Below are 7,449 nucleotides of genomic sequence, written 5' to 3'. Positions count from 1 at the left end.
CCGCCAAACTGTCTTCCTAAAGTGGCTGTACCATTTTGCATTTCTACCAACAATAAATGAAAATTCCTGTTGGTCCTTGTTCCCGCTGGCATTTAGTGTTGTCGGGGTTATGGATTTTGGCCATTCTAATTGGTGTGTAGTGGTATCTCATTGTATTTTTGTTTGCAATCCCTTATGACATATGATGTAGAGCAGCTTTTCAAATGCTTATTTGCCATCTATATATCTTCTTTGGTGAAGTGTCTGTTCAGGTCTTTGGCTCATTTTAAAATCAGATTGTTTCTTTTCTTAGTGTTGAGTTTTAAGAGTTCTTTGTATATTTTAGATAAGAGTACTTTTTATCAGATGTATCTTTTGCAAATATTTCCTCCCAGTCTGTGACTTGTCTTCTTATCCTCTTGACATTGTCTTTTGCAGAGAAGTTTTTAATTTTAATAAAGCCCTGCTTATCAATTCTTTCTTTCATGAATCATGCCTTTGGTGTTATATGTAAAAAATCATCACCATACCCAAGGTCATTTAGATTTCTTCCTATGTTATCTTCTAGTAGTTTTAGTTTTGTGTTTTGCATTTACGTCTATGATCCATTTTGATTTTCGTGAAGGGTGTAAGGTCTGTGTCTAGATTCATATACTTGCCTGTGGATGTCCAGTTTTTCTAGCACCATTTGTTGAAAAGACTAAACTCATTTAATTTTCAAAACAAGTTTTGGGGCAGGCACTATTAATATCCCCACTTTTCAGATAAAGAAACAGAGGCACAGAGAGATTTTATAAGTCACCCAGGGTAGTAAAGCGAGTACTTGACAGAGCTGGAATTTGAACCGGCAACCTAGTTCCAGAGTTCATGCACTCAATCCCTAGCTATAATAATCATGTCTCTCATAGATTTGTTGTGACAAATAGAGATAGTGTCTAGCACATAGTGGGTTCTCAGGAAGTAGCAGTGACAGTCATTTTCCTACATAGCCTTCAGGGTTCCAGTCAAATGTCAAGTCCTCAAAGCAGCTTTCTTTCCTTCCCTGATCCCCAAGCCCCCATGTGAGCTCCCTGGAAAGAGGCTCCATGTCTTCTAGCTGTGTCCTCCAAAGTGCCTGGCGCTGCACTTGGCACTTAGCAGGCTCTCAGTCAATGTCTGTTGAATTGAGTTTGGCCGAATGCTATTCCTTTATTTACAATACACATCCTGGGTGTGGTCTGTTCCTCAGGATCTCCCAGCTCTTGTTCAGTTGTTTGCTCCTGAGCTCCCTGCCTCCAGCTTTCCCGGGTCTGTCAGGTTGGACCACCCCTGCCTGGAGAAGTTCCTGGTTGGGCTGTCTGTCTATAGAGGCAACTGCCCTTGTCTGCTACACCCTGTTTCTAGAACTACTCTATTCAGTTTTTTCCATGTTCTGGGGTACCCCACTCTAATATGGACACTGTCTGTAGAAGTGCCTTCTCCCTGCCCCCTCCCTCTTTTCTCTCTCCAGTCTCAAGACAAACCACCTACATTGGAGGCTTCCTCTCTAAATGCCTCTGGCCTTTCCCAGGAAGTCTAAAATTCCTCCTCACTGGGTGGATCAGCTCACTTGATATTTACAGAACAGGACAGACCCAGGAGCACACCTCATTCCAAAGAGCTTCTCAAAGGTGTTCATCTTGGCATTATTGGGCTCCTTTAGGGAGTGAGGGGCACTTACGGCTGTGTCCCCTGGGCCCTGGTACACCCCTCAGGCAGCTCCACCTGAGGCAGGGCTCTCTCAGAGCAAGCCTCCAGGAGCCTGTGTCCACCTTGGGGGAGTACATTCTGCCAGTCCCACCTTGGACATGGCAGGCGGTGCCTGCTTTGGACGGAGCCATTGGGCACCGTCCCGCAGCACCCTGTGTCTGCCTCTGCAGAGCCACCCTGGGAAGATGAGGCCAGCAAGGCTCTGCTGCTTCCTCTGAACAGCATGACCCTGGGCTGCACCCTCTTGGACACAGTCAGCAGAGTCCAGTGCCCGCCTTGGACAGAACCTGGCCTATGCACTCTGCTGCCCGCCCGGGGGATGCCCAGCAGCCTCTAGGGCCCAGTGCAGGCAGGACCTCAGGCAGGACCCCTCGGACACGAACTGCGGTCTCCTAGGGCAGCGCTGGGCGCTCGCAGGGCCGGCTCTGGAGGCGCGCCCGGGCGCTGCCCGGAAGGCCGGGCGTTTATCCCCGGAGCCGCCAGCAGGGGGCTCCCTTTCGGCTCGGCTCGGGCGGCCGCGGGGGGCGGCGCTGGGTTGCGCCGCGCTGCGCTCCAGCCCGGACCGGGCCGGGGCCGCTGGATGCCGCGTCTCCGCTTCTGCTGCCTGCCCGGCGGGCTCCGGCGGCCGGTGAGTGCGGGGCGGCGGGGGCAGCCGCCTGGTGGGCCCGGCGGGGCGGCGAGGCGGGCTCGGGCCGGGAAGGCGGGCGGGCGGCGGGGCCCGCCGGCTCCTGCTCCCCCCGTGTCCCCTGGAAGCAGCGGCCCGGACTCCCGGCTCCGGGCTCTGGTCTCCGGCTGCGCCAGGGGAGCTCGGCGCCCGAGATTGGGGGCCGACCGGAGGGCGAGTCCGGCCCCTTCTGCCAGTTCGGGGGGGCGGGGGGGGAAGGGAGGAGGCGCGGGGAGGCAGGGCAGGGTGGCCTTCAGCTTGGGGGGATTTGGAGCTCGAGGGAGCCCCGGTGGCCCGAAGCTGCGGGGTGGAGGCTGCAGCCTCGGGGGTAGGGGGCTCCTCGGAGCCAGGCCCGGGTTCCCCGGACAGAGCGACCCGCCGCGGCTCTGGAAGGCAGCGCGGAGGGCGGGCGAGCACCTCCGCGGAGCCCTTTATCCCTCCCCGCGGCCTGCACCCTTTCACTGCCAGCCGACCGCGGGCTGCTCTCAAAGGAGCAGCTGCTAGACAGCTGGCTAAACAATGGAGACCCCGCTTCCCCGGGCCCCCTCCCCTTGGGACAGAAGATGGGGGGTGGGGGGTGGACGGTAGGCTTTGGAGATTAGGGAGTGCGGGCTGTCCCCTGTGACTGGCTGGCTGCTCACCTCACCTTTCCCTGCAAAGGGGTGGGGTGCGTGTGGGTAGGTCAGACAGCCTGCCCCAGGCCTCTGGGAGAGACTGCCCTGACGCCCCGCCCTGCTAACCTGTCATGCCAGTTGTTTCAACAATGGGCAGGGGAGCTGGTAAGTTAGCTGTCCCCCACCCCCGTTGGGGGTTGCTGCTTGGTACCAAGCCTGGTGAGGAGTGGGTTCGTGTTCCTGGCTGAGATAAGGCCTACAGGGACACACCACACATTGGGGCTTTGTTGTGGGGGTAGAGGGTGGGGGTGTCACCCTGTTGCAAGGCACATGTGTCCTGCTGATTAGTTGGAAAGGCTGCCAGCCAGAATGAGCTGGGGGGTGGGGGTAGGGGAAGGCATCCAGGTTGTTTTTGTTCAGGACTCCTTTTGCCAGGTTTAGCATGTGTTTGACAGAGTCCTCATGGTTTGTGTTTGTGTAGGGAGGCCTGGAATGATGCTTCCTGGGAGGAGCTCTCCTGTTTAGCACCTTCCTGCCCTCAGATGGTCCTCCAAAATTATGGAATTGGATTCCCTCCCCCATTCACCTTGCCAATGACTTGGGCTGGTTTGCGTGGATTCGTTTTATCTTTTGAGTGCCTGGCATGTCTGTGGTTGAGAAGGCCTTGTAAATCTCCCCGAGTTTGAAGTATGTATGCATTGGACCACACTGGAAGGGAGAAAACATGTCCAGGCAATTAAGAGCAAGATCACTTTAGCAAGACATTGACTCTAGAGGTTCAAGCTGCCTTTCTGTGTGCTTATCAGGTCTGGAACCCTCTTTTTGGGAAAGTAGGTGTCCTGTTGTCATGGCAATGGGCACAGCCTTGCCTAACCAGTCCCCACCCTTTTGGTTCAGGGGCTATTTTCTATATGGGGATATTGAAAGTTGCTCTCCTGAGGTCTCTGGCTTCCTGACAGACCTCACTGGCTCTTTGTCAATGGCCTGCCACCTCCTCAGCTTCCCCTCTGATGAGGTCTTTCCAGGAAACATCCTCCTGTTTGCTGGACATGACTGGTTATATATAGCCTTGGGTGGAGGTGTGCTTGGCCATTTGGGGTTGGGGACATTGGAGTTGGGGCCTCAATTCCAGGAAGACAGTAGGGGAAGCTATTGTGTTGGGGGTTTAGGGAACTGAGAAGGGTTGCAGGTGGGCGTGGGAGGGATAGCATGCTGGTGGTCACTTACTTTAGGCGCTTTGAACTTTGAACAGTTGATGACCTGGTGCCTGGCAGCTCTGATCATCTAGTTTGTTTACTCTTTTCCAGACTGGCTCAGGTGCCAGGGTGTGTGCCTGAGGCCTTCCTCCCATGCCCCAGGCTCTCCTCAACTGCCCTCACTCTGATTGTGCCCTTTCTGACTCCTGCCCGGTCCCTTAACCTCACTCCCTGGCAGTCTGGACAGCCAGCGTGTTGTCTGGGACTCCCTTCACTGGCCCAGCTTGAAACTGCTCATTGAGGGGTGCATGTGTCTTCAGAAGTTGGGCCTGAAAACTCTGGGGCCTCCAGAGGCAGGTACCTGAAGGCAGACTGGGTGGGGCAGAGCTGGGGCTTATATGAAAGGGAGAATCCACCCTCCTCGGGTGGAGCAGGGAGTTGTTGGAACTAGGGAAGGCTCAATCCCAACTTGGTGTGTCATAGGTCTCCAGGGCAGCAGCACTGTTCTTGTTCCTTCAAACCAAAGGTCTGCCCCCAGCCAGACCTCCCTCACCTGGAGTGGACACCACAGACTGGAACCAGAGCATCCATGTGAGCGGGGTCCTGTTGGTGGCCTTGGGCCCCAGTCCTTGTCCCAGGCCTCTCCTGGGAGTGGTGGGTAATGCTGAGGTAGTTGAAAGGTTTGAGGGGATAAGAGGACCCAGTCCACTTTGTGTTGTGACTAACAGGTTCCCCCAGGACTTGAGGTGGGGGCTTCGTGGAGCTCTTAAGTTCTGTTTTGGGGCATGCCCGGGGTGCTTTAAGATCTATTCACTGCACCTAACCCCCATCACCATTTTCTGAGGTGGACTGAACTCGAAGGTAGGGTGGTGCAGTGGTAGGAGCTGGATGGGGAGGGGAGGGAGCAGACCTGGAAAGCCCCTCCCCCCTTACTTTCCTGCCCTTTCTCTGGAGATAGGAATTGCGTGGCCTATAAATTATCCACATTCCTTTGACGTTTCAAATAGCTTAGAGTCAGGCAGCAGTTTAAATTGTGGACTGACGATTTTATAGGGCCCAAGGCCCTTTCTCTCTGCCAAGTTACTTTTATCGTCACTTCCAAGGGATTATTTTTATTATTTTCTGATATTCAGAGATGTTGGATGAAGGGCTCAAGGTCACACAGCCAGTCAAGAGGCAGATCAGGATTAGAACCTGCGGTTTGTGGCGGAGCAGAATACCTCTCCCGCAAAGGCAGGGACTTGGGGCCAAGCGTGACCTCTCAGGCCCATGGACATTTTTATAGTCGAAATAGCCGAGGCCCAGAGAGGGCACAGGACTTGCTCAAGGTCACGCACAGAAGGTGGGGGTGCAGGGGGGTTGTGTTCACCGAGTTCAGCGCCCCCGCGGGCTGCAGCAGGCTCCCCGTGAGGCTGAGGAGTTGCACCTGGGAGAGCAGCGAGGGACCTGGCCGGGCTGCTGGCACCCTCCCCCTGGAGCTTCTCCCGGGGCCTGTGGGACGAGGGCCCGCGGGCTCGTTCCTGAGGAGCCGGTATCGCAGCGGGAGGTGCCCCCGGGCCGCGGCTGCCTGGAAGTGCTGCGGGCGGGCGGCTGGTGCCCCGCGGGCGCGGGCAGGGGAGGGAGCGGGGAGCCCGGGGCCGGCGGCTGATGTCATGTGAGGCGCCCTGCGAGCGGGAGCGCACCTGAAGCCAGGACGCGCCATGTGACCTGGCAGCGGGTCACCCGGCTCCCCGAGCGCAGCACAACCCGCCCGGAGAAGCCCCGCGGCGGCCGCAGGACAGGCGTCGCCCTGCGCCCCTCGGGCCGGGGCCACCGGCCGGCCAGGTGCCGCGCGAGCCTCTCTGCGCCACTTATGCAGCCGTCCGTGGGCCAGCGCTGAGATCAAGGCCTTGGGGCCGTAGGAAATGGCCACTCGGGGAGGTCAGAGGCCGGCGAGCGCGGCCGGCTCTCGTGGGAAAGCATTTCCTTTGTGTTTATTTAGGAGCGTGGTCTGGGGCGCGTGGAGGCTGCGGACCTTCTCAGCGCCCACCCGGAGCAGCCAAGCCCGGCGCCCTCGTCTTGGGATTCTACCGCTCAAGTTTCCATTTCCTGGGGTTTCTGCTTTGCCAGCTGCAGGGTGACCCATTTAAATCTGTCCCCACTAAAAGCCACAAGACAACAGTGGAGATCTGTTTTAACCAAGTCGTCCCCCAAGTCACTGAAATTTTTCCAAGGCCTCAGAGGGCAATCTTTGACCTTAACCATTGCAAACCTTGTTTACAGCTTTAATGCTAAATGGATTGCTTACTGCTTTGTCAAACCTTTCTTTCTTTTTATTTATTTTTTTAAAATTGGTACAATCGCAAAACTAACATGCTGAAAAGAGGTTTAATCTGCAGGAAGTATACTAAGCAAAGAGCCACTACTCCACAGAGGGAAACCACTGATGAATTTTTGCAATGGATCTTTCCAGACGATTTTTCAAAAGCTTGTTATATATATTTTGTATATTATATATATTTATAGCTTAAGATATTATATGTTACATAAATATAATTTCATATAAATACTTAAAAATATTTTTCCTGTAAGAAATAAAGAACATGCACGAAAGTAGAAGAAAAATTATATATAATCCCACTATCTAAATCCTTGGCTTAAATACACACACAACACACACATAGAGACACACACACACCTGCCAGCTAAATATTCTTATTGTAAAAAGTTAAAACAATACGGATAACACACAAGTCTTCTTTCACTGTTCTAAAATCCCTGTCTCTTCCACAGAGCACATGCTTTTCTATGCATATGCAAATATTATGCATAATGTAAATTATATTTATATGCACACATATGCATAGTTTTAAAAAATTTAGTAAAAATTATGTGCTATCTGGCAACTTGCCTTTTTCACTTAATAATGTAGTATAAAATCTTTCTAGGTCAGCATACACAAATCTGCGTCATTCTTTTTAATAATACCCAGTTCTATAATTTAGCTATTCCCCCAGTGATGGTCATTTATATCGACAGAATTTTGGTATTTTAGACAATGCTGCAAAGATTAGCCATGTTTATTGTGAATATATCTATAGATGTCCTATAAGAGGAATTGCCCAGTCAAAGAATATGTGCACTTAAATATTTTCATAGGTACCCCCAACTTGCCCTCCTTATACCAACTTATACTCCCACCAGCACGTATGAAATGCCCCACTTCCCGTCCTCCAACTGATTGATGTTATTAATCTTGGCAGTTTTTTACCAAACTGCTAAGTGAACA

The 7,449-nt window shown here is 53.2% G+C and overlaps 1 protein-coding gene across 7 annotated transcripts in view; it reads left to right on the top strand.

The window, feature by feature from the left end:
* The first annotated feature begins 2,199 nt into the window (after positions 1–2,199).
* The window catches only part of MYO18A (myosin XVIIIA), a 91,872-nt gene continuing 86,622 nt past the window's right edge, over positions 2,200–7,449 (top strand). For 5 of the 7 annotated variants that reach the window (XM_081162201.1, XM_081162199.1, XM_081162195.1 and 2 more), the window contains exon 1: positions 2,247–2,335. The gene's annotated coding sequence lies outside the window, so the exon portion shown is untranslated. Of the gene's footprint in view, positions 2,336–7,449 lie in introns of all 7 variants that reach the window. The other 2 variants (XM_081162196.1, XM_081162194.1) reach the window with 2 other exon arrangements.

Source organism: Miniopterus schreibersii, assembly GCF_964146895.1.
Source record: "Miniopterus schreibersii genome assembly, chromosome: 16".
NCBI lineage: Eukaryota > Metazoa > Chordata > Mammalia > Chiroptera > Miniopteridae > Miniopterus > Miniopterus schreibersii.
Note: the sequence above shows the minus strand (reverse complement) of the source record. Positions and strands in the feature narration are given on the sequence as shown.